Consider the following 26,546-nt stretch of genomic DNA (forward strand, 5'->3'; position numbering starts at 1 on the left):
AACAGCCCTTTGAAATAAACATGAAAAAAAAAAAATTTATACCAAACACACCCCTATATCCTTCTTGCTCTTCCTCCCTCCACTTTGTGTTGCTACTAATGTTGTAAATGGCTGTGATGATTGCTTGCTTTCCTTTATGGGCTATGTTCAATTATAACATTGAGCAAAACTCCCACCCGTATCTTGGCAGGGCGACCCGGTAAGGCTTCCGATAGCAAACTGGTGTCTGCAGCCATGGCGGCGATGCATTCTCTTTTGCTTTGTTCCAATACAGCAAATCTGAGCCCTCAATTATTCATTTGGATCAGAAAACCCATTACGGGTTGTTGAAATCTGAAGAAATTGCACTGTTTTTTTCTTCAAATGGATTGGTCTTGCTTTGCCAGTTTTCGCCCTTGACAAAAAAAAACTCAACAGCCCTTTGAAATAAATAAAGAAATTGGAGATTTTCTGAAAACAAGTTGAAAATCTCTGCTTTGCCAGTGATTTCTCCATTGATGACCAAAAAAACCAATAGCCCGGTAAACAAGGAACATAAAGAGGTTTGACTGTATGTACACTGAGATATCTGTGTATATTCTGTGTATGTGTGTGTGTGTGTGTTTTACTGTGTTGATGAAAGGTACATAAAGAGGCAGTGATGATGATGTTCCTATATCTGGGCTAACCAATTCAGGCATGAAGATGACCCAACCCGTATCTTGGTTTGGCAACCTGGTATAGCCTGTGACTGAGACTTCTGTCTCTCACATGCAACCGGTGTTTGCACCCATGGCTTGGTTGGCTTCTCTTTTGCCTTATAATTATACACATCTAAGCCCCATTTGCTCGAAAGGTTAAAAAAACAGAATCTTTTCTGTACAAGCTATGAATCATCTTGCAGTCCTAATGTATCATCATATTTGTTCAGAGAAAGAAGAATGAGGTATCAGAGAATTGGGATTTTCTGTAAAAGGGTGGTTGCCCCTCTGCTTTGCCAGTGATTTTCCATTAATTGACCAAAAAAACCCAACAGCCCTTTGAAATAATCAAGAAAAAAAAAAAAAAAAAAAAACTGAAAAACACACCCTTAATTCGTTGATTTCCTCAAGTTCCTTCTTTGTGCTGCAACCTATGTTTATGTTATGTGATGATTCCTTGCTTTCCTTTCTGCGCTATGCTCAATTATAGCATTGAGAAATATATATCTTGGCAAACGACCCGGTTATGGCTTTGACTGTATATAAACTGAGTATCTGCAGCCATGGCTTCTGTGTCGCTGTGTGTGTTTTACGGTTTGTTAAGAAATAGGCAGTGATCTGATGTTTCTATAACCCATTTCGGGTCGGAAAACCCGTTACGGGTTGTTGAAATTTGAAGAAACTGCATGCTTTGCCTTTCAAACGGACTGGTCTTTAATTTTTGCCCTTCAAATGGGCTCAGCTTCGAAGAATGAGGCATCGGAGAAATTGGGATTTTCTGTAAAAGGGTGGTTTCCCCTCTCTGCTTTGCCAGTGATTTCGCCATTGATGACCCAAAAAACCAACAGCCCTTTGCAATAAACAAGAAAAAGCAAAACAATAAAATTTGGAGCTGTTTGGCCATGAGAATTATTCGTGAAGCTACAAGTTGAGCATAGCCAGAATGAGGCATCAGAGAAATTGGGATTTTCTGTAAAAGGGAGGTTGCCCATCTCTGCTTTGCCAGTGATTTCTCCGTTAATTGACGGAAAAAACCAACAACCCTTTGAAATAAACAAGAAAAAAAAAATTAAAAATTGCACGGCCCTTCAAATTGGCTGGTCTTTCACCCCTATACTCTTCTTGCTCTTCCTCTTTCTCCTCTCTTTGTGCTGCTGATGTTGTAAAGGGGCTATGATGATTGCTTGCTTCTCTTTCGGGGCTATGTTCAATCATGGCACTGAGAAAAAATGGACCCCATTTCATGGTCTTGGCAGGGTGACCGGGTCGGAAAGGCGTTATGTTATTTCACTCTGAAGAATGACTGGTGAATCTGCAATGGAAGGTGAAAAAACCAATGAACTTCTCTTTTGCTTTGTTCAAATACAGCAAATCTGAGGCCTCAAAACAGAGAGTTGGGATCTTTAAACGTGAGTCCATTCTCTGGTCGGAAAACCCATTACGGCTTTGCGTTGAAATTTTAGCTCTGAAGAAAAAGGCATATTTTTCAACAGAAAAGCCCGTGTAAGTCTCGATTTAAGAAAATAACCTTTTGCAAAAAGTAAAATCAAATACAATCCCATCTCCAATTCCAACTTCATAAATTCCAAATAAATTGGTTTTTTTTTTTTTTTTTTTTTTTTGAAAATCTGGTTCACTTATATTCACGGTCTTTTCTTGTGTTGATGGAAGGTACATAAAGAGGCAGTGATTATGATGTTTCTATATCTGGGCTAACCAATTGGGGCATGGAGATGACCTGTCCCGTATCTTGGCGTGGCAACTTGGTTTAGCCTGTGATTGAGATTTCTCTCTCACATGCAACCGGTATTTGCAGCCATGGCGTGGCTGGCTTCTCCTTTGCCTTGTCATAACACACATCTGAGGCCTATTTGCTTGAAAAAAAAAAAAGAATGTTTTGCATGATTGAATTTTGGATATGTTGAACCTGCAATTGTGTGCTATATAGATCAGTTACAGTCCTAATGAATCATCATTTTTGTTAATTATCATCTGAGAATAGCATAGAGAAAACGAAGAATGAGGCATTGGGGAGAGATTGGGATTCAGTAAAGGGTGGTTGCCCCCCTCTCTGCTATGCCACTGATTTTTCCATTGATAACTGAAAAATCAACAGCCCTTTGAAATAAACAAGAAAAGAACAATAGAACTGTCATCCAAAACATACCCTTTTGGGCTAAGTTTAATCATTTCATTGAGAAAATATCGGATCCGTATCTTGGCGGGTGACCTAGTATGGCTTTTGTGTAGCAAACTAGTGTCTGCAGCCATGGCGGCATCCCTTCTCATTTGAGTTGTCATAAAATACAGAAAATCTGAGTCCTCAATAAGCATTTCATGTTTGTGAGTCCATTGTCGGGTGTGAAAACCCATGCAGGACAAAATTATTTACTTAGACTAAAAGTTTTAACTGTTGGTAAATTTAAAGGACCAAAACTGTAAGTGCATTAAGGGACTATTTTGAACCTACTCTCAAACATAATGGACCATTTTTGTCATTTTCTGGGTAACAATCATCCAAACAAGCTGTAACAGTTTTGCCCATAATACATAGAGGTTCTACCAGAACCTTGTGTTTTCATTTAGGTTCCAAGTTGAGCATAGCCTAGAAAGGGAGAAGAATAAGTTATCATCAGAGAGATTGGGATTTTCTGTAAAAGGGTGGTTGCCCCTCTCTGCTTTGCCAGTGATTTCTCCATTAGTGGACCAAAAAAACTAACAGCCCTTTGAAATAAACAAGAAAAATAAAAACTTCATTCAAACACACCCTCATAATCTTCTTACTCTTCCTCTTTCTCCACTCTTTGTGCTGCTGCTGCTACGAATGTTGTAAATGGGCTGTGATGATTGATTGCTTTCCTTTCTGGTCTATGTTCAATCATGGCATTGAGAAAAATCCGACCCGTATCATGGCAGAGCGACCCAATACGGCTTTGTATATAGCAATCTGGTGTTTGCAGCCATGGCAGCGTTGCTCTTCTCTCTTGCCTTGTTCCAATACAGCAAATCTGAGCCCTCAATAACCCATCACAACAACAACATACCCAGTGGATAACCCATTATGGGTTTGCATTGAATTTTAGCTCTGAAGAATGAGGCATCAGAGAAATTGGGATTTCCTGTAAAGGGTGGTTGCCCATCTCTGCCTTGCCAGTGATTTGATGACCAACGGCCTTTGAAATAAACAAAAAGGAAAAAAAAAAGAAAAAAAGAAAAAAAGAAAGCAAATTGTATAAACTTCATCCAAACACGCCCCTATACACTTCTTGCTCTTCCTCAAAATTAAAGACCATCCCATTTGAAGGATAAACCATGCAATTTTTTCATTTTTGTGCTGTTGCTGCTGCTGCTGCTGCTGATGTTGTAAAGGGGCTGTGATGATTGCTTGCTTCCTTTCTGGGCTATGTTCAATCATGGCATTGAGAAAATCGAACCCGTATCTTGGAAGGACGACCCTGTTATGGCTTTGACATAGCAAACTGGTGTCGGCAGCCATGGTGGCGTCAGTCTTCTCTTTTGCTTTGTTCAAATACGGAAAAACTGATCCCTCAATAACCCCATTCGGGTCGGAAAACCCAGTACGGGTTTGTGTTGAAATTTCAGTTCTGAAGAAAAATGCATTGGAGTAACATCCCTTTTTTAAACAGGAAATTTCAGCCCTTTTCAGCTCGATTTAAGAAATATCCTTTATATAGCAGCAAAAAAGGGAAAAAGAGAGCTGCGAAATTCGGAGGTGAGAAAACCAATGAATTTCCCCAAAATGGAAAAAAGGGTTAGCCCAGAAATGAGGCAAAACAGTGAGTCTGGGATCTTCGTTAAAGGGTGGTTGGCCCCTCTCTGTTCCGGCATTGAGTTTCCTCCAATATCAAACACAACCAACAGCCCTTTGTTTTATGAGAAAATGGAAGATGCAAATGGATTTAACTTGAGCCGAGGGTCTATTTTCTTGATTTTCTACCCCACAAATGTAGATTTTTTTGAGTTTGCTTTACCACACCCTCCCAGACCCCACTTGTGCTATTACACTAGGGGGTGGTTGTTGTTGTTGCAAAATGGATTTAACTTATATACTCAGTCTTTTCTTGTGTGTACGTGTTTACTGTGTTGATGGAAGGTACATAAGGATGGTTTGGTGTCGATGATGGTGTTTCTATATCTTGGTTGTATTCAGGCATTAGGCTCATTTGTTTTATGGAAACAACAATATACCTGTGACTGCTAAAAATGGTTTTGTTTTAAATGCAATTTGTTTGCAGCCATGGCGTGGTTGGCTTCTCTTTTGCCTTATCATACCACACATCTGAGCCCCATTTGCTTGAAAAGAAAAAAAGAAGAATCTTTCCTTGTTATTCAATTTTGGGATATGGGGAACCTGTGATTTTCTGCTACAAGCTATAAATCATCTTGCCGTCCTAATAGATCATCATATTTTTTCAGTATCAGCTGAGCATAGTCTAGAAAGGAAGAAGAATGAGGCATCAAAGAGATTGGGATTTTCTGTAAAGGGTGGTTGGCCCCTCTGCTTGCCAATGATTCTCCATTTTATAAAATGAACAGCCCTTAAAGAGAAAATGAAATCAATCTAGTGGTACAATAGTACCCTGCCACAGGTGAAAACCCATTTGATTCACGGCTGTTACCATTATCAAAAAAAAACCAAGGAATTTCCCAAAATCAGAAATGAGATTAGCCCAGAAAGAAATGAGGCAAAACAGAGAGTGTGGGGTTTTGTTTCAAGAAGGTTGCCCCTCTCTGCTCCGCTGTTGATTTTCCTCTATTCACTGAAAAACTAACAACCTTGTCATGGAAATAACAGAAACAAGAATTGAAAATTGTAACTAAACAATATTGCTCCTCCTAGTACTACTGTATATCTTTCTTTCCTCTGTGTGTTGTTTTTTTGGTGTTTATGGAAGGTACATAAAGAGGCAATGATGATGATGTTTTTCTATCTGGGCTAACTAATTCGGGCATGGAGATTATCTGACCCGTATCTTGGCTTGGCAACGTGGTATAGCCTGTGCCTTAGACTTCCCTCTCTCACATGCTGCTATACCTGCTGAATGAAATCATTGATCCAATTCTCAGTCAATAAGTAGGTGTTTCAACTTCTGGGAATCAAACCCTGGTCTCTTGAGTTAGAGCCAAATATCCTAGCTGACTAGACTACAATGGAAAAACAAGGCAAAATGAAAGAGGCTGTGATGATAATTCGTGTACACATGGTTTTGGGATTGAGTAAAAGAGGCTAGCTTCTTGGCGTGGCAACCCGATTTGTAGGTGCTTTGAGGTCACATGCAACTTGGGTTGCAGCCATGGCGGTTCTGCTCATTTTCTAGTGCTAGAGTACATATCTGAGCTTCCTTCATATTCTAGGTTGTGTTGACCTTCTTGGCTCTAAAAGGTACAGTGGTAAATGGACATCCTATCAAAACGATCCTGTTTAAATTAAGCTGGAAATGTGTTTGTATTCTTGAAAACATATGCTTTATACTATGGCTTATCAGCAAACTTAAAGGATTATTTTGAACCTAACCTCGAACATAAGGGACCATTTTTGTCATTTTCTCCTTTATCCTTTAAAAATGTTTCTCTTCTGATTCTCCTTTGGCACGCAGCAAAAAGCTAAAAGCTCAGAGAAAAAGAATGAGGGTTGCAGTGAGTAGAGGGGAAAGTTCAAAAGGCTATTGCTCCTCTTTGCACTGCCTGTGATTTCATTTTTTGCTGATTTTTTTTTTCAACAGCCCCTTTCCGGTTAACCAGTACCAAACGACCCCTAAAGTATTTGCTTGTTCTCCAATGTGAGAATCATATAGTAATAATAATTGTAGCGAAATTCTGAGGCCGTGATGATCATTTTCTTCTTAAATTCTCTGAGCAAATCAATTAGGGAGGAGAGTAATTGGACCCGTATCTTGGCAGCGCGACCCGGATGGCAGGTGAACTGCAACCGGTGCTTGCGGGCATAGTGGTGATTCCAGTCTCTCTTCCCTATCGTAAGTAGATCTGAGCCCCAATGTTTGATTTTTCTTAAAAAGGATAGCCCTAAAAAGAAGACATGAGGCAGAACAGAGATCATTGGGATTCTTTTTGAAGGGTGGTTGCCACTCTCTGTTCCGCCATTGATATTTCTCCATTTTCAAACAACGAACAGCCCTTGTAAAAACAGAACCATACAGGATTTAAGTCATATATACCGTCGGTCGCCTATGTGTGTGTGTGTATTTTGTATTTTTGGGTGTGATGGAAGGTTTGTAAAGAGGCAGTGATGATGATGATGTTTCTATATCTGGGTTAACCGATCCGGCATGGAGATGACCCGACCCATATCTTGGTGTGGCAACCCGGTATGGCCTGTGACTGAGACTTCTGTTTCGCACATGCAACCGGTGTTTGCAGCCATGGTGTAGTTGGCTTCTCTTTTGCCTTATCATAACACTCATCTGACCTCATTTGATTGAAAAGAAAGGGAAAAAAAGAACCTTTTTAAAAAGTAAAAAATAAAAAAGATTCTTTTCCTGGGTTCAATAATGGGATATGCTGAACGTGCAACTTTCCGAGGCTCCTCTTGGTTATTGATTCATTGATCTGATTATATGCAAAGGATGTGTGTGTGTGTGTGTGTTTATTTTATGTTGTTCATTCTTGGCTGTGTTTTCAACAGTGTACAAATACAAAACTGTGTTTGTAAAAAGAAACACGCAAAAGGAAGTTTAGAAAGAGAGGCTATGGTGACAATTCTAATGGGCACATGGAAGTTGGCACTGAGTTTAAGAGGCCGTTCTTGGAGGGCAACCTGGTTTTGTAGTTTGCATACACAGTGGAAAACCTATTACATGTCTGCGTTGAAATTTCAGCTCTGAAGAATGAGGCATCGGAGAAATTGGTATTTTCTGTAAAGGGTGGTTGCCCATCTCTGCTTTGCCGGTGATTTGTTTCTAAAAAACCAACGGCCCTCTGAAATAATCAAGAAAAACATATAGAAACTTCATCCAAACACCCCCCTATACTCTGCTTGTTCTTTCTCTTCCTCTGTCTCTTTGTGCTGCTGCTGCTACTACTAATGTTGTAGATGGGCTGTGATGATTGCTTTCCTCTATGGGCTATGCTCAACAATCATGGCATTTAGGGAATATCTGATCCGTATCTTGGCAGGGCGACCCGGTTACGGCTTTGAATAGCAAACTGGTGTCTGCAGCCATGGCGGCGTCGCTCTTCTCTTTTGCTTTGTTCAAATACAGCAAATCTGAGCCCTCAATAACCCATTCAGGTCGGAAAACCCATTATGGGTTTAAGTTGAAATTTAAGCTCTGAAGAATGAGATATCAGAGAATTTGGGATTTTCTGTAAAGGGTGGTTGCCCATCTCTGCTTTGCCAGTGATTTCTCCATTAATGGACCGAAAAAACCAAGAGCCCTTTGAAATAAACAAGAAAAACAGAAGCTTCGTACCAAACACCCCTACTCTACTTGCTCTTCCTCTGTCTCATTGTGCTGCTGCTGCTGCTACTTTCCTAAAGGGGCTATGATGATTTCTTGGTTCCTTTCTGGGCTATGTTCAATCATGGCATTGAGAAAAGCCTGACCCGTATCTTGGCAGGGCAACCCGGTTACGGCTTTGAATGGCAAACTAGTGTCTGCAGCCATGGCAGCGTCGCTCTTCTCTTTCGCTTTATTAAGAAATACGGCAAATCTGAGCCCTCAAATAATCATGTTCTTTGATCGTGAGTCCATTCTCGGTCGGAAATTTCCCCAGAAATGGAAAAATGGTTATCCCAGAAATGAGGCAAAACAGAGAGTTTGGGATTTTCTTTGAAGGGCAATTGACCCTCTCTGTTCTGCCATTGATTTTCCTCCATTATCAAACAACCAACAGCCCTTTGTTTTATGAGAAAGCAACAATATACCCAGTGGGATTCGGGAACGGTGGGGTGTATTTAGGTCTTACCCCTAGGTCTTACCCCTACCTTTGCGGGATAGAGAGGCTGTTCCAATAGACCCTGGCTCAAGAAATAGCATTTTCAAAACATTTTTGAGTGTTTTATGAGAAAAGCAAAAGAGAAAATGGAAAATTAACTTATATACAATCTTGCTTGTGTGTGTGTTTTCAGTGTTTGATGGTAGGTACATATAGAGGCAGTGATGATGGTGTTTCTATGTTTGGGCTAACCGACTCAGGCATGGAGATAACCCGACCTGTATCTTGGCGTGGCAATCCTGTAAGGCCTGTGATTGAGACTTCTCTCTCCCATGCAACCGGTGGTTGCAGCCATGGCGTGGTTGGCTTCTCGTCTGTGTTATCATAACATACATCTGAGCCCCATTTGCTTGAAAAGAAAGAGGAAAAAAAATAGAATCTTTTGCATAATCCAATGTTGGAATATGTTGAACCTGCGATTTTCTGCTACAAGCTATAAATCATCTTGCAGTCCTAATGTATCATCATATTTGTTCAGTTTTAGCTGAGCATAGCCTAGAAAGAAAGAAGAATGAGGGATCAAAGAGATTGAGATTTTCTGTAAAGGGTGGTTGGCCCTCTCTGATATGCCCATGAATCCTCCATTGATAACCAAAGAGACCAGCCCTTCTAAATGAACAAGAAAATAATTTTTTAATTTTTTGATGAGGAATGGTCATTTAATGGATCTTAATGGGTTAGCCAGGGACATTGATTGTGATCATGTTGGCACATATTTAACCAGCTTTGTTGATGATGGCACTGTTGTACTCCCTTGCACGCAGAACAATGCTCGAATTGCTTAAAGATGGTGGTTTTGCAATATCCAATCCAGAAATTGACACAATCCTTCAAGAATTCAGAGAGAATATAATATCCGCCCTTATCAATGAGGTCAGTTGTTTTATCAAGGAAGCTACATATTTGATCTCTGCTCTACTTCCAAGGAGCAACCATTCCCTTGTTTCCTTCCTACTTCTCACGATAATAACACAAACACAATAGAAGATTGCAGAAAGAAAATATAGTCAATTCTATTAATGAAAAAAATGTTTCATTGTTACAATTAATGATGTCTACAAGTAAGCACTTCAAAACTGATGCTGAAACTTCAATTGATTTTCAGCCATATGCCCTTCATTCCACCACCCTAAATGTTTTGCCCTCTTTATAAACACAAGTTCTACTAGTGAAGCTACAAGTTGAGCATAGCCTAGAAAGGAAGAAGAATTGAGGCATCAGAGAAATTGGGATTTTCTGTAGAAGGGTGGTCTCCCCTCTCCGCTTTGCCAGTGATTTCTCCATCGCTGACCAAAAAAAACCAACAACCCTTTGAAATAAACAAGAAAAACAAAAACTTCATGCCAGAAACAAACCACTATACTCTTCCTTTTTCTCCACTCTTTGTGCTGCTGCTGTTGCTAGTTGCTACTGATGTGTTGTAAATGGGCTAGGCTATGTTCAATCATGACATTGAGAAAAATCCAACCCGTATCTTGGCAGGGCGATCCGGTTACGGCTTTGAATAGCAAACTGGTGTCTGCAGCCATGGTGACGTCGCTCTTCTCTTTTGCCTTGTTAAGAAATACAGCAAATCTGAGCCCTCAATAACCATTTTGGGTTGTTGAAATTTGAAGAAATTGCACGGTTCGCCTTTCAAACGGACTGGTCTTTAATTTTTGCCCTTCAAATGCGTTCAGCTTCGAAGAATGAGGCATCCGTGAAATTGGGATTTTCTGTCAAAGGATGGTTGCCCATCTCTGCTTTGCCAGTGATTTCGCCATTGATGACCAACAGACCTTTAAGCAAGGAACATAAAGAGGTTTAACTATATGTGCACTGAGGTATCTGTGTTTCTTCTGTACATGTGTGTGTGTTTTTCGGTGTTGATGAAAGATACATAAAGGGGCGTACATAAAGAGGCAGTGATGATGCTTCTATGTCTGGGCTAACCAATTTGGGCATTGAGATTACCCAACCCGTTTCTTGGTGTGGCAACCCGGTATGGCCTGTGACTGAGACCTGTCCCTCACATGCAACCGTGTGTGCAGCCACGGCTTGGTTGGCTTCTCTTTTGCCTTATCATAACACATATCAGAGCCCTGTCTGCTTGAAAAGAAAAAATATAGAATCTTTTCCGTGATTCAATGTTACAATATGTAGGACCTTTCTGCTACAAGCTGTAAATCATCTTGCATGTCCTAATGTATCAGCATATTTGTCCAGTATCAACTGAACATAGCCTTGAAAGGATGAATAATGAGGAATCAGAGAGATTAGGATTTTCTGTAAAGGTTGGTTGCCCCTCTCTCCCATGCCAGTGATTTCTCCATTGATAACCAAAAGATCAACAGCCCTTTGAAATAAACAAGAAAAAAGAAAAACAATAAAATTTGGAACTGTCTGGCCATGAGAATTATTAGTGAAGCTACAAGGTGAGCCTAGCCAGAATGAGGCATCAGAGGAATTGGGATTTTCTGTAAAAGGGTGGTTGCCCATCTCTGCTTTGCCAGTGATTTCTCCATTAATTGACCAAGAAACCAACAGTCCTTTGAAATAAACAAGAAAAAAAGAAGAAATTGCACTGTTTGCCCTTCAAATTGGCTGGTCTTTCACCCCTATACTCTTCTTGCTCTTCCTCTTTCTCCTGTATCTGTGCTGCTACTAATGTTGTAAATGGCTGTGATGATTGCTTGTTTTCCTCTATGCGCTATGCTCAATAATGGCATTGAGAAAAATCCGACCCGTATCTTGGCAGGGCGACCCGGTTATGGCTTTGGTATAGCAAACTGGTGTCTGCAGTGATGGCGGTGTCGCTCTTCTCTTTTGCTTTGTTCAAATACAGCAAATTTGAGCCCTCAATAACCATTTCGGTCGGGAAACCCATTACAGCTTGTTGAAATTTGAAGAAATTGCATGATTTGCCCTTCAAACGGACTGTTCTTTAATTTTTGCCCTTCAAATGGGCTCAGCTTCGAAGAATGAGGCATCGGAGAAATTGGGATTTTCTGTAAAGGGTGGTTGCCCATCTCTGCTTTGCCAGTGATTTCTCCATTAATGGACCAAAAAAACCAACAACCCTTTGAAATAAACAAGAAAAACAAAACCTTCATACCAAACACACCCCTATCTCTTTCTCTTTGTGCTGCTGCTGCTGCTACTGATGTTGGTAGAGGGGCTGTGATGATTGCTTGCTTTCCTTTCTGGGCTATGTTCAATTACGGCATTGAGAAAATGTCAGACCCGTGTCTTGGCTGGGCGACCCGGTTACGGCATTTGTACAAAAAACTGGTGTCTGCAGCCATGGCGGTGTCGCTCTTCTCTTTTGCTTTGTTAAGAAATACAGCAAATCTGAGCCCTCAATAACAATTTCGGGTTGAAAAATCCGTTATGGGTTGTTGAAAATTGAAGAGATTGCATGGTTTGCCTTTCAAACGGACTGTTCTTTAATTTTTGCTCTTCAAATGGGCTCAGCTTCAAAGAATAAGGCATCGGAGAAACTGTGATTTTCTGTAAAGGGTGGTTGCCCATCTCTGCTATGCTAGTGATTTCACCACTGAAGACCAAAAAAACCAACAGCCCTTCAAACAAGGAACATAAAGAGGTTTGACTGTATGTACACTGAGATATCTGTGTTTCTTCTGTGTATGTGTGTGTGTTTTACAGTGTTGATGTACATAAAGAGGCAGTGATGATGATGTTCCTATATCTGGGCTAACCAATTCGGACATCGAGATGACCCGACCCGTATCTTGGTGTGGCAACCCGGTATGGCTTGTGACTGAGGCTTCTGTCTCTACCATGCAACCGGTGTTTGCAGCCATGGCGTGGTTGGCTTCTCTTTTGCCTTATCATAACACACATCTGAGCCCCATTTGCTTGAAAGGAAAAAAATAGAATCTTTTCCGTGATTCAATGTTGGAATATGTAGAACCTTTCTGCTACAAGCTATAAATAATCTTGCAAGTCCTAATGTATCACCATATTTGTTCAGTATCAGCTGAACATAGCCTTGAAAGGATGAAGATTGAAGAATCAGAGAGATTAGGATTTTCTGTAGAGGGTGGTTGCCCCTCTCTGCTATGCCAGTGATTTCGATTGATAACTAAAAAATCAACAGCCCTTTGAAATAAACAAGAAAAAGAAAACAATAAACTTTGGAGCTGTTTGGCCATGAGAATTATTAGTGAAGCTAGTGAAACTATAAGTTGAGCATAGCCAGAATGAGGCATCAGAGAAATTGGGATTTTCTCTAAAAGGGTGGTTACCCCTCTCTGCTTTGCCAGTGTGATTTCTCCATTAATGCACCAAAAAAACCAACAACCCCTTTAAAATAAACAAGAAATAAAAAGAAACTGTATGGTTTGCCCTTCAAATGCTCTGGTCTTTCACCCTTATACTCTTCGTTTTTCTCCTTTCCTCTCTTTGTGCTACTGCCACTAATGTTGTAAATGGGCTGTGATGATTGCTTGCTTTCCTTTCTAGGCCATGTTCTATTATAGCATTGAGAAAAATATGACCCTTATCTTGGCAGGGCGACCCTGTCACGGCTTTGAATAACAAACTGGTGTCTGCAGCCATGGCAACGTCTCTCTTCTCTTTTGCTTTGTTCAAATACAACAAATCTGAGCCCTCAACAACCCATTCGCGTCGGAAAACGTTTGCGTGGGAATTTCAGCTCTGAAGAATGATTCTCTTAGTAGGCATTTGGCCATAGATTCCAAATATTTTCACTAAAAGCTGAGAGGAAAAGAATAAGGGTTGCAGAGAGTGGAGGGGAAGTTCAAGGGGCTGTTGCTCTTCTCTGCAATACCCGTGATTTCATTTTTGCTGTGGAAAAAATAAATTCAACAGCCCTTTTACAGTTAAACAGTAACCAAACGACCCCTGAAGCTTTTTTTTTTTTTCCCCGCTGATCATCTTCAAATTCTCCCTCCCAAAAGGAGAATCAATAGTAACAATAATAATAATATTGTAGCAAAAATTCTGAGGCTGTGATGATGATGTTCTTATTTCTTTCCCTGAGCGAAATCGATAGGACAGGAGAATAATTGGACCCGTATCATGGCGGGGCAACCCGGATGGCAGGTGAGCTGCAACCGGGCTTGCAGCCATGGCAGCGGTTCCAATCTCTCTTACCGTATCATAAGTATTACAGATCTGAGCCTCGATGTGTAATTTTTTTTTACGGAAAAGGGTCAAATATACCCCCGTACTATCAGAAATAGTTTAAATATACCCCTCGTTATACTTTCGGTCCAAATACACCCTTTCCAGAATTTGTCCTTGAGTTTGAGGAGGGATACATGTTGGGCTCAGAATCAAATGACCCACCCCAATTTTAAATATCTGATTCCTTTAGAAACCCACTCATTTAATCCGACCGTACCCATTTTCTTTTCTTCTTCTTGTAAATACAGCTGGGAGATGACCCGACACGTATCTTGGCCGGGCAAGCCGAGCGGCAGGTGACCTGAAACCGGTGTTTGCAGCCATGGTGGTGTCTTCAATCTCTTGCTGTATGGTACTTATTACGAGAAAAAGCCCAAAATCATCCCTTATCTTTGAGCTTAGACTCAAAGTCATCCTTTGTTTTTTCATATGGAGCACTAATAGTACTCATCTTTACAATTTTGGTGCACTTTTAGTCCAAGAGAGAGAAGTCTTGGGAAGCCTCAATGTTTGATTTTCTTAAATGCAGCTGGGAAATTCGCATACATGAGAATTTCCTTGTGTGTTTACTGTGTTGATGGAATGTTTCTATATCTGCGCTAACCAATGCGGGCATCAGATGACCCAACCCGTATCTTGGCGTGGCAACCGGTATGGCTTGTGACTGAGACTTCTATCTCTCACATGCAACCGGTGTGTGCAGCCATGTTGTGGCTGGCTTCTCTTTTGCCTTTTCATAACACACATCTGAGCTCAGTTGCTTGAAAGGAAAACCAAAAAAAAAAAAAAAAAAAACTTTTTCGTGATTCAATGTTGGAATATGTAAGCTATAAATCATCTTGCAAGTCCTAATGTATCACCATATTTGTTCAGTTTGAACTGAACATAGCCTTGAAAGGATGAAGAATGAGGAACCAGAGAGATTAGGATTTTCTGTAAAGGGCGGTTGCCCCTCTCTGCTATGCCAGGGATTTCGATTGATAACCAAAAAATCAACAGCCCTTTGAAATAAACAAGAAAAAGAAAAACAATAAAATTTGGAGCCGTTTGGCCATGAGAATTATTAGTGAAGCTACAAGTTGAGCATAGCCAGAATGAGGCATCAGAGAAATTTGGATTTTCTGTAAAAGGGTGGTTGCCCCTCTGCTTTGCCAGTGATTTCTCCATTAATGAACAAAAAAACCAACAGCCCTTTAACAACGAACATAAAGAGGTTTGACCGTGTTACACTGAGATATCTGTGTTTCCTCTGTGTATGTGTGTGTTTTACGGTGTTGATGAAGGTACATAAGAGGCAGTGATGATGATGTTTCTATGTCTGGTCTAACCAATTGGGGCATTGGCCATTGAGATTACCCAACCCGTAGCTTGGCGTGGCGACCCGGTATGGCCTGTGACTGAGACTTATGTCTCTCACATGCAACCAGTGTTTGCAGCCATGGCGTGGTTGGGGTCTCTTTTGCCTTATGATAACACACATCTGAGCCCCATTTGCTTTGAAGAAAAAAAAAGATAGATTCTTTTTCATGATTCAATGTTTGTATGTTGAACCTATGATTTTCTGGTACATGTTATAAAGTATCTTAAAGTCCAAATGTATCATCATATTTGTTCAGTATCAGCTAAGTATAGCCTAGAAAGAAAGAAGAATGAGGCATCAGAGATTAGGATCTTCTGTAAAGGGTGGTTGCTCTTCTTTTCTATGCCAGTGATTTCTCCATTGGTAACCAAAATATCAACAGCCAAATAAACAAGAAAAAGAAAAACAATAAAATTTGGAGCTGTTTAGCCATTAGAATTATTCACTTTTTTTCTGGAGTAATTTTTCACTTTATTTCAAAATCAGTGTTTGGTTATAAAATTTTCAAATCCGACTTGGAGTCGGATTCCTAATTTGGAAATGTGCTTCAAACCTGTTTTCCAACTCCTTCTTTATAATTCCAAATAAAATGTTCTCTTCTCTTCTTTGCAACAAGTGTAACCAAACACTACTTCATTTTCAACTCCAACTTCATAAATTCCAAATAAAGTGAAAAATATTTGAAATCTATGGCCAACGCCTACTAAAACTGTCATCCAAACGCACCCTTTTGGACTATTTTCAATCATTGGATTGAGATTACCGGACTTGTATCTTGGCAGGGTGACCCGGTATGGCTTTTGTATAGCAAACTGGTGTCTGCAGCCATGGCGGTGTCCGTTCTCTTTTGCTTTGTCATAAAATCAGCAAATCTGAGCTTTCAATACTGGTTTCATGTTCATCAATGGTGAGTCCACTCTCGGTGGGATTAATCCATACAAGTTTGTGCTGAAATTTCCAGCTCTGAAGAACGAGGCATCGGAGAAATTTTTGGGGATTTCTGGGGTGTTTGACCATCTCTGACTTGCCTATGATTTATGTGTCAAGCCAAACACCCTTCTTCTGTGTGTACACGCGGGTATATATACAGCAACAACAATAAAATACCTGGTGTAGTCCCCACAAATGGGGTCTGGGAGGGTGGGGTTAACGCAGACCCTACCCCTACCTTTGTGGGGTAGAGAGGCTGTTTCAGAAACATTGCCTGAGAGATTCGAACTCTCACAGGGAAACCCCATGTACTTAGCAGGCACACGCCTTAACCACTCGGCCAAACCGACACTCGTTTGGATGGTTCTTCTCATTGTGTAGTTACTTTGATAGCTATACATTAAAAATATGGAGAAGAATTAGAATCCGGTGATAAAAAAGACATAAACGGTCCCTTAAGTTCATGGATGGTAGGTCTTTAATAGGGCTGTGATGATTGATTTTTCTGAGCTTGATGGAATCAGGATTTGATAGGCCGTATCTTGGCGGGGCAGTTCGGTTATAGGATTTGCAGCCATGGCCGTGTTAAGATTTCCGTGCCCGAGATGGAATACAGATCTGAGCCTCAGAATCTTTCTTATTATCACATATATATATTTAACCAATTTGTTGTGTTTCAATTTTCAGCTTGCTTTCTGTTTGAGATGGACATCTTTTGTTTCTCAGTACTTAATGGTCAACTTTTGCAATGAAATGTTTTTGTTGGGGTAGTTCATTTGAATTAGGTCCTTGCAGAATTTTGTTACTTCTATTTGAGTAGGAAAGTTGTAAAGCATTACTTCGCGTTCTGGAAATTGAAACCAAAATGAATAGAGGAAAATAATTAGATAGGTTAGCTTCTTTCCTATGTTTGCTAAAGGGCAGGCTATAGTAGAGTTTGAAGAGGGAGGTGGAGCCCAGAAGAAAGAATGAGGCCGACAGGGGTAAGAGGGACTTTTAGGAGGGTGGTTGACCCCTCTGCTTGGCCTATGATTTCTCAATTAACAAAACCAACAGCCCTCTTCTTCTGAAAACCAAGAAAACAAATATATGGCGCCTTCGCTGTTTGGTGTTACTGGATCTTTAGTCCAAAACTTCCACAATTTCTTGAAATCTATTGAAGAATAAACATTTTCTTAAAGAGGCCATGATGATATTGTTCACTGGGGCATTTGCACAAATGGCCTTTTCTAAGGCCACTATTTAAATTTTGTCCTCATTTCCATCTGGGCATCGAGACATCCCGACCCGTATCTTGGCTTGGATAGAACTGGAATGGTCTGTGATTTGAGGCTTCACTTTCACATGCAATCGGTTCTTTTGCAGCCATGGCGTGGTCACCTTCTCTTTGCCCCATTAGAAAACTGAGATCTGAGCCTCATTATTTCCTTCCTGAGAACCCGGGAATCGAACACGAGACCTTCTTTGACGGAAAGAGATCAATAACACCGTTTTTATGCAACCATTGATTAGTCTTCAATGGAAAGTTGTTCTCTAGAATTGGGATTCTTCAGTTTTATGTGTTAGACTGACGTGATAACCAACTACACCAGGCAACCTTTTTAGTATGCATGTTCTGCATATGATTATATGTGGATTTGTGCTTGTGTTTCAGTCGTATAATTGTGTCCTCACTGGCTGTGTTCCAAAGAAATGAACTCCAAAAGCGGAAGCAATATGGCTGTGATGATAATGTCTGCTGGGCTAGTAACATCGGGCATTGGATTTTTTTTGCCTGTATCTTGGCATGGCAACTTGAATTTCTGCAATTTGCAGCCATGGCAAGTGCCAGAAAAGTCAATGCCCCAGATATAAATCTGAGCCTCCAGTTGAAACCAATGTATTAACAGTACTAGTAGTGGTGGTACTTGGACCTCAATCTGATTAATGAGGCTTAATATAAAGTATCCCAGTTTCTTGAAAATTATGCAACCATTTTCTCGAAGTGGCAATGATGATATTTGCTTATCTGGGCTTTGCAAATAAAGACAACCAGACCCGTATCTTGGCTTGGCAAACCCCAGATGCTATGTGATTTAAGGCTTCTCTATTACAGGCAACCGGTACTTTTGCAGCCATGGCATGGTCTCTTTCTCTTTTCCTAATAACCCAGATCTGAGCCTCCAAGTAGTCATGGACATTGTTTGGTGGAAACCCATTTTCACTTATTCTGAAAGCCAGCTCATAAATGAGGCATCAATGACAAATGGGAATTGTTTATTTATTTATTTATTTAATTATTTGTTCATCCAGTCAGTTTTTCTACTGATGATTCTCTTGACTTGCTGCTGCATGGCTGCGTGAGGACCAACACCGAGAATCATACTGGAAAAAAGTGAGAAATTGAGGCAGTGATGATATGGTTCTTGGTAGCACAGTTGCCAGGTTTAGGGCGGCAAGAGATGGTTCTGTGAGCGAATCTAAGTCCAAATTCTACTTGAACTCTGTCTGACATATATAGAAAACTTGCCATTTTTTGATCCTAGATTCTTGTCCCTCAATTCATTATAACTGTTCTCCGATGGAAAAATCCATTGCTATTTTCTTTTCCCTTTTTCACCATGGAGGTATGGCGAATTGGTCAGAACTTCCATACGATCTTGTTACAATAGCGAAGCGTGTTGCAATTATGGAGGATTTCGTTTTATTGGCGCTGTTTGCATGGCGATGTGCTGCTACTAAAGAAAATTTTGATGTCTCCATCTCCCCAAGTTCCTTTGCTTATGCTGACTGCTGATAAAATAAGGATGACGATTACCGAGAATTTTACTCTGTTTCCAAGGAGAAAACTTCAAGCAGAGTCTTTCTCCCATAAGCTAAGGGCGAGTGTGTCTTTCAACACAGGGATGGCTTTGCGCTGTGCAATATACAGGTGTCGTAGAGATGACGTTGTTGCATCCTTTCTCACGCACCCAAATTCAGCTTCCTCCAGCACAATCCCTATTCTCTTCTTGCTCTTCCTCTGTCTCTTTGTGCTGCCGCTGCCGCTACTGATGGTGTAAAAGGGCTATGATGATTGCTTGCTTTCCTTTCTGGGCTATGTTCAATCATGGCATTGAGAATAGATACGATCCGTATCTTGGCAGGGCGACCCGGTTACGGCTTAGAATAGCAAACTGGTATCTGCAGCCATGGCAGCGTCGCTTTTCTCTTTTGCTTTCTTCAAATACAGCAAATCTGAGCCCTCAATTGAAATCTCAGCTCTGAAGAATGAGGCATCAGAGAAATTGGGATTTTCTGTGAAAGTGTGGTTGCCCATCTCTGCGATGCCAGTGATTTCGCCATTGCTGACCAAAAAAACTAACAGCCCTTTGAAATAAACAAAAAGGAAAATAAAGAAAATAAATTGAAAAAACTTCATCCAAACAGACACCTATATTCTTCTTGCTCTTCCTCTGTCTCTTCGTGCTGCTGCTGATGTTGTAAAAGGGCTATGATGAATTGATGATTGCTTGCTTTCCTTTCTGGGCTATGTTCAATCATGGCATTGAGAAAAACCCTGACCTGTATCTTGGCAGGGCGACCCGGTTACAGCTTTGAATAGCAAACTGGTGTCTGCAGCCATGGCAGCGTCGGTCTTCTCTTTTGCTTTGTCAAGAAATACAGCAAATCTAAGCCCTCAATAACCCATTTCATGGTCTTCAATGGTGAGTCCATTTTGGGTAGGAAAACCCGTCATGGGTTTTTGTGGAAATTTGGGCTCTGAAGAATTGAGGGAGAAAATGACAAAAATGGTCTATTTCCAAAATAGTCCCTTACACTTACCAATTTTGGTCCTTTAAGTTTGCCAAAAGTTAGCACTTCTCATCTCCGTAAATATCTATTAGAACTCTCTTAGATTTGACGGAAAAAGTTAGCGGGAAGTCACATCAGAGAAAATTTTGGTGTTTGACCTTCTCCAATATGCCGATGATTTAGCTGTCAAGCCAAAGAATTACCCCAAAAATGGAAAATTTTGGATTGATTTTCTGAGCTTGATGGTATCAGGATTTGACAGGCCCGTATGTTGGCAGTCCGGTTTCAGGATTTGCAGCCATGGCGCTGTTGAGATTTCCATGCCCAAGATGGAATACAGATATTTGCCATTTGGAGTTTTTTTCCGTCATTTAGGTTCCGGACTAGTATGTGTGTGTTTGTGTTGGACAGTGTTGATGGAAGGTACATAAAGAGGCAGTGATGATGATGTTTCTATATCTGGGCTAACCAATTCGGGCATGGAGATAACCCACCTGTATCTTGGTGTGGCAACCCGATACGGCCTGTGACTGAGACTTCTGTCTCTCGCATACAACCGGTGTTTGCAGCCATGGCGTGGTTGGCTTCTGTTTTGCCTTATCATTACATCTGAGCGCCATTTGCTTGAAAAGAAAGAAAGAAAAAGAATCTTTCCATGATTCATTCATTTGTCCTCACTGGCTGTGTTCCAAAGCAATGAACTGGAAAAGGGGAAACAACAGGGCTGTGATGACAATGTTAGCTAATTAAAAGAAGTAACAATGGAGGTTGAGCCCAGAAGGAAGAATGAGGCCAACAGGGTAAGAGAGACTTTTAGGAGGGCGGTTGTGCCCTCTGTTTGGCTTATGATTTCTCAATTATAACAAAATTAACAGCCCCATTCTTTCTTTCCTCGAAGGAAACCAAGAAAGTAAATAATCTAGCGCCTTCGCCGTCAGGCGTTACTGGATCTTTAGTCCAAAACTTCCACAATTTCTTGAAACCTATAGAAGATTAACCATTTTCTGTATGCATGTTTCTGCACGAGTATATGTGGATTTGTGCTTATGTTTCAGGCGTCTTAATTTGTCCTCACTGGCTGTGATGATAATGTTAGCTAATTAAAATCGGGCATTAGATTTTTGTTGCCCTGTATCTTGGCATGGCAACTTGAATTTGTGCAATTTGCAGCCATGGCAGGTGCCAGAAAACTCGATGCCTGTGATACAAATCTGAGCCTCCAGTTGATGGCAAAGCATTAACACTAGTACTAGTATTACTTGGACTCAGTCTGAGTTATGAGTTTTTAATCCAAAGTATCCTAATTTCTTGAAAATTATGCAACCATTTTCTCAAAGTGGCAGTGATGATATTTGCTTATCTAGGCTTCAGGAATAGAGACAATTGGACCCATATCTTGGCTTGGCAAACCCCAGATGCTATGTGATTTGAGGTTTCTCTATCACAGGCAACCGGTACTTTTGCAGCCATACGTGAACTTTTTTTTTTTTCCATTCAGTCAGTTATGCTAGTAAGCCCAAGATTTCTTGCTGCTGCTACTGAGGATTATCTTTGTCTTGCTGCTGCATGGCTGTGTGAACACCTAAACAGCAAGAATCATACTAGAAAAAGGTGAATTGAGGCAGTGATAATATGGTTCCTGGCAAATAGCATTGTTGATTTGCATTGGTTCACAGGTTACATATATACAACAGTTCAGGAGAAAATGAGCAAAGCAAAAGCTCAGAAGGGAAAGAATGAGGCTACAGAGAGTTTAAGGATTTTTCATTGAAAGGGTGGTTACCTCTCTCTGCATTTAGCCTATGATTTCTCATAAAACAATCCCAACAGCTCTTTCTTCTGGAATATTTGCATGGAACTGTTGATTTTCATAGAGAAATTTGCACAAATATGACCCTTTATTTAATGCTTCCACTGGAGAATTCAGTGCTACCAGTGGAAGTAGTAGTGGCGAGTATAATCGACGGCTTGAAAGAGGCAATGATGATTCTGTCAAATTTCCTTAATTTGCATTCCCTTCTGAGCTTTTTAATCGGGCATTTGAGATATCCGACCCGTATCTTGGCTGGGCATGCCCCCAGATTTTTCTGGTGGGTTTTTGCAGCCATGGCGTTGGCGGACTCTCCTTTTTGTCCGAGTTTTACCAGATCTGAGCCTCGATTTTTCTCTATGCACGATATAGCCAATATTGCATGGTATAGCCAATTTTTGCATGGATAGCCAGTTCTTGGTCTGCTGTTTTACATAGGGAAATTTGCACAAATAGAATCTTTTGAATCTTTGGTTCACTATGCTTCCGCTGGAGCACTCAATATTGCCGGTGGAAGTGATGGTGGTGAGTATAATCGATGGCTTTAAAGAGGCGATGATGATTTTTCTCAAATTTGTCGTTCCCTTCTGAGCATTTAATCGGGCATTTGAGATGATTCGACCTGTATCTTGGCAAGGCATTCAAACCAAATTTTCTTCTGGTTTTTGCAGCCATGGCGTTGCTGGACTCTCCTTTTGCCCAGCTTAACATGAATCTGAGCCTCAATTTTTCTCTATGCATGGTATAGCCAACTTTTGGGACTGCTGTTTTACACAGGAATAATTTGCACAAATTGGATCTTTTGAATCTTTGATGCACTATGTTTCCTCTGGAGCACTCAATGCACTGTGCCGTTTTGGAAAATGTATATATAGTTGTTTTACGTTTTCAATAGCGAATTCACTAGTTCAATTTTGCCTCAATTTTTGTATATGCCGTTTTGGGAAATAGATATGCATTTGTTTTTGTTTTCAATTGTGAATTCAAAAGTTCAATTTTGCCTCAATTTTTCTCTATGCCGTTTTAGAAAATGGATATACAGTTGTTTTTCGTTTTCAATTGCCAATTCACAAGTTCATTATGGATCTAATTGGAAATTCCAGTGAAATAGCTGTAGAAGCAAACTCCTCGTCCAGTCCGTTTCCCGGCGATATCGATTGTATGTTTCTGTGCTCAAAAAGCCCTAATCCCTTTTCTCCCAATGATTTGCTGGAGCCATGGTGTGTTTGGCTTCTGTTTTGCCTTATCATAGCATACATCTGAGCCCCATTTGCTTAAGAAAGAAAGAATCCTTCCATGATTCAATTTGGGATATGCTGAACCTGCGATTTTCTGCTACAAGCGATAAATCATCTTGGAGGCCTAATGTATCATCATATTTGTTTAGTTTTAGCTGAGCATAGCCTAGATAGAAGAATGAGCCATTGGAGAGATTGGGATTTTCTGTGAAGGGTGGCTGCCCCTCTCTGCTTTGCCAGTGATTTCCATTGACAATCAAAAATTCAGCAGCCCTTTGAAATAGATAAGAAAAAGAAAAAATAAGTTGTCATTCAAACACACAGTTTTGGACTATGTTCAATCATTGCATCGAGATTATCGGACCCGTATCTTGGCGGCGCAACTTGTTATGGCTTTTGTATAGCAAACTGGTGTCTGCAGCCACGCCGGTCTCCCTTCTCTTTTGCTTTGTCATAATATCAACAAATCTGAAGTCTCAATAATGGTTTCATGTTCTTCGATGGCGAGTCCATTCTCGGTGGGAAAACCCATACAGGTTTGTGCTTAAATTTCAGCTCTGAAGAATGAGGCATCGGAGTAAGTTTTGGGGATTTCTGGGGTGTCTGACCATCTCCGACTTGCCGATGATTTATGTGTCGAGCCAAACACCCTTCTTCTGTGTAATATATGTACGTTGGTGGACAATCCTGTTTTGATGGTTGTTATCATTGTATTGTATTGTTGCTTTGAAAAGCTATACAACAAAAATATGGAGATGAAATGATAATGGGGCGACAAAAAGACCTCAATGGGTTCCTTAAGTTCAGCATAGGTCTTTAATTGGGCTGTGATGATTGATTTTTCTGAGCTAGATGGAATTAGGATTTGATACCATATCTTGGCGGGGCAGACCGGTTATAGGATTTGCAGCCATGGCGGTGTTGAGATTTCCGTGTCTGGGATGCAATACAGGTTCCGTACTCGTGTGTGTAAGTGTGTGTTTTACGGTGTTGACGGAAGGTACATAAAGAGGCAGTGATGATGATGTTTCTAATATCTGGCCTAACCAATTCAGGCATGGAGATGACCCGACCTGTATCTTGGTGTGGCCGCACGGTATGGCCTGTGACTGAGACTTCTGTCTCTCACATGCAACCGGTATTTGCAGCCATGGCGTGGTTGACTTCTCTTTTGCCTTATCATAACACATATCTGAGCCCCATTTGCCTGAAAGGGAAAAAAAGTTCCGTGATCTAATGTTGGAATTTGTCTAACCTGTGACTTTCTGGTACAAGTTATAATCATCCTGCAGTCCTAATGCATAATCATATTTGTAGCAGCTGAGCATAGCCTAGAAAAAACAAAAACAAAAAAAAAAATGAGGCATTGGAGGGATTGGGATTTTCTGTAAAGGGTGGTTGCCCCTCTCTGCTATGCAAGTGATTTCTCCATTGGTAACCAAAAAATCAACAGCCAAATAAACAAGGGGAAAAAATTGGAGCCGATTTGCCATGGCAAACCCCAGATGGCTATGTGAATTAAGGCTTCTCTTTCACATGCAACCGGTACTTTTGCAGCCATTGCGTGGTCTCCTCTTTGCCCCCTTAATAACTCAGATCTGAGCCTCGAAATTGCAAGTGCTTCTTGACATTGTTTGGTAGAAATGCGAACTATATATTTTGTTCATTCAGTCAGTTTTGCTGGTAGGTCCTTTCTTGCTGCTGCTACTGATGATTCTCTTATCTTGCTGCTGCATGGCTGCCTGAACTGCATGACTGCCTGAAAACCTAAAGAGCGAGAATCATACTAGAAAAAGGTGAAAAATTGAGGCAGTGATATGGTTCTTGACAAATGGCATATTTTGCATTGAGATGATATTAAGACTCGGTATCTTGGCAGGGCAATCTGCTCAAGGTTGCAGCCATGGCATTTCTGAGTAAATACTTGATCATAGAGAGATCTGAGCCTTGTATCAAGTACTAATACTCATAATCCCTTTTTTTAATATTTTCTCCCCCCTCTTTTCTCAGGACTGCAGTAAATTCACAGCAAGTGAATGAGATTTAGATAATCCTATTTGTATATATTATTTAGAAATTATCCACAATATTTTGTTACCTGAAATTTAATACTTCCCGAGATGGCCAGAAGGAAGAACGAGGCCAACAGGGGCAGGAGGGACTTCTAGAGGGTGGTTGCCCCCCTCTGTTTGGCCTATGATTTCTCCATTAATACAACCAACAGCCCTCTTCCTCTTTATTTAACCAAATATCTGGCGCCTTCACCGTTAGGCGTTACTGAAGTCTCAATCTGAGATTAGTCCAAAATTTCCACTGTTACTTGTTAAATATGGAAAAGAATCACCATTTTCTGAAAGAGGCAGTGATGATACCTGCATATCTGGGTTAAACCATCGGGACATAGAAATTCTGACCCATATCTTGGCTTGGCAAACACCAGAGTGGCTGTGATACGAGGATTCTCTTTCACGTGTTGTCGGTTTTGTGCAGCCATGTTGCGGTCTCTTTCTCTTTGCCTCGTTTGGAACTCGCATCTGAGCCTCATTTCCAGTTAGTCCAACTGGACAGCTGGGGATCAGACACGAGACCTTTGACTGAAACCCATTTTGTGTTGTTTCAGTAGCTCAAAGATGAGAGATCAGAAAGAAAAGGTGATTTTTTCTTTTGGCAAGAAATAAACAGCACCCTTTTTTTATGCCAACCATTGATTAGTCTTCAATGGAAGGACGTTCTCTGGAACTGGGAATTCATCAGTTTTGTGTGTTACTGACTTAGAGCCCGTTTGGATTGGCTTATAAGCTGTTTTCAGCTTTTTTGAGTGTTTGGCTGGCCAACTTAAAGTCATTTTGTGCTTAAAATAAGCTAAAAAAAATAATTGAACCCATTTAACTTAGTTTATTTAAAGCAGCTTATAAGCTGAAAACGAACTATAAGCCAAAAAAAATAAGTTGGACTACCCCAACTTATTTTTTTCAGCTTGTAAGCTGCAAACAGCTTTAAGCTATAAGCCAATCCAAACGGACTCTTAGTCCAAAGCACCCTAAATTCTTCGAAATATATGCGACCATTTTCTCAAAGAGGCAGTGATGATATTTGCTTATGTGAGCTTAAAAAAAGGTCGTTTGGGTTTAGAGACGAGTGAATCTGTATCTTGGCTTGGTAAACCTCTGATGGTATGTGATTTGAGGTTTTTCTATCACGTGCAACTGGTTCTTTCGCTGCCATTGTGTGGTCTCCTCCTCTCTGTCCCATTACTAACCTTGCTCTGAGCCTTAAATTGCAAGTAGTCCTTGACATTCTTTGATGGAAAAACCAATGCGAAATAGGAATTATTTATTTATTCAGTCATTCAGTTTTGTTGGTTCCCAGATTGAAATCTTGGTCGGAGAATTTAATAGTGCTTCTCTTTCTGTAGCTCTAGCTTCTGAAGATGCACATTGCTGTTGATTTGTTGCTGCTACCGATTCCCTTGTCTTGCTGCCGTGGCTGTATTAACCACCCAAATGTCGAGAATCATACTAGAAATACAGAAAAAAGCGAAAAATTGAGGCAGTGATGATATGGTTTTGGCAAATAGCAATATTGGTTTGCATTGATGTGATATAAGACTCGGAATCTTGGCAGCG

At 40.6% G+C, this 26,546-nt stretch overlaps 1 long non-coding RNA gene across 2 annotated transcripts; it reads left to right on the forward strand.

The window, feature by feature from the left end:
* The first annotated feature begins 4,676 nt into the window (after positions 1–4,676).
* Positions 4,677–25,689, forward strand: LOC132040126 (uncharacterized). Of its 2 annotated transcripts, XR_009410569.1 has the most exons (4): positions 4,677–4,807; positions 6,947–15,091; positions 20,296–21,304; positions 24,444–25,689. It is a non-coding gene; the product is annotated as an uncharacterized LOC132040126 (long non-coding RNA). The 2 variants fall into 2 exon arrangements; XR_009410568.1 differs by lacking the exon at positions 4,677–4,807 and having other exon boundaries at positions 5,340–15,091.
* The last annotated feature ends 857 nt before the right edge of the window (positions 25,690–26,546 follow it).

Source organism: Lycium ferocissimum, chromosome 12 (genome assembly GCF_029784015.1).
Source record: "Lycium ferocissimum isolate CSIRO_LF1 chromosome 12, AGI_CSIRO_Lferr_CH_V1, whole genome shotgun sequence".
Lineage (NCBI taxonomy): Eukaryota > Viridiplantae > Streptophyta > Magnoliopsida > Solanales > Solanaceae > Lycium > Lycium ferocissimum.